The sequence below is a fragment of the Marmota monax genome, unplaced genomic scaffold (genome assembly GCF_021218885.2).
Source record: "Marmota monax isolate L192 unplaced genomic scaffold, Marmota_monax_Labrador192_F-V1.1 WCK01_AAM20220418_F8-fsc00009, whole genome shotgun sequence".
NCBI classification, from domain to species: Eukaryota; Metazoa; Chordata; class Mammalia; order Rodentia; family Sciuridae; genus Marmota; species Marmota monax.
Window position 1 is genome coordinate 26,735,493 of NW_026694710.1, and position 823 is coordinate 26,736,315.

The 823-nt window shown below is 42.9% G+C and overlaps 1 pseudogene; it reads left to right on the forward strand.

Annotated features, from left to right (window-relative positions):
• The first annotated feature begins 248 nt into the window (after positions 1-248).
• Positions 249-596, forward strand: LOC124078592 (large ribosomal subunit protein eL30-like; annotated as a pseudogene).
• Positions 597-823: the final 227 nt, after the last annotated feature.

Consider the following 823-nt stretch of genomic DNA (forward strand, 5'->3'; position numbering starts at 1 on the left):
GATACCTGATCGATTTCGACTTAAGGGCTGGCACAGGGGCTCAGGGTCAGAGCGCTCGCCTAGCACGCGTGAGGCACTGGGTTCAACCCTCAGCACCCACAAAAATAAAATAAAGATAGTGTGTCCACCTAAAACTAAAAAATAAATATTTTTTTAAAAAAAATATTTCAACTTCCTTTCTTGCTAGCTCTCCGGCCATCCTGACGGCTGCTGTAGGTTGGGGGCCGTCCCGCATCGAAGGCAGGAAGATGGTGGCCGCAGAAAAGATGAGAAAGTCTCTGGAGTCGATCAACTCTTCGGCTCCAGCTTGTTATGTAAAGTGGGAAGAACGTACTGGGGTACAAGCAAACTCTCAAGATGATCAGACAGGGCAAAGCGAAATTGGTCATCCTCGCCAACAACTGTCCATCTTTGAGGAAATCTGAAGTAGAGTACTATGCCAGGTTGGCCAAAGCTGGTGTCCATCACTCCAGTGGCAATAATATTGAACTGGGCACAGCAGGTGGAACATACCACAGAGTGTGCACACTGTCTATCATGGATCCAGTGATTCTGATACCATTAGAATCATGCCAGAACAGACTGGTAAAAAGTAAAACATGTAAAGTTTTTCTTTAATAAAATTTGGTAGAGTGTGTTAAAAAAAAAAAAAGATTTCAACTTAAAATTAAGTCTAGGGACTGGGGTTGTAGCTCAGTGGTAGAGCACTTGCCTAGCATGTGTGAGGCACTGGGTTCAATTCTCAGCACCACATATAAATAAATAAAAGAAAGGTCCATCAACAACTTAAAGATTTGAGTCTTCAAATCTTCTTGTTTGTATA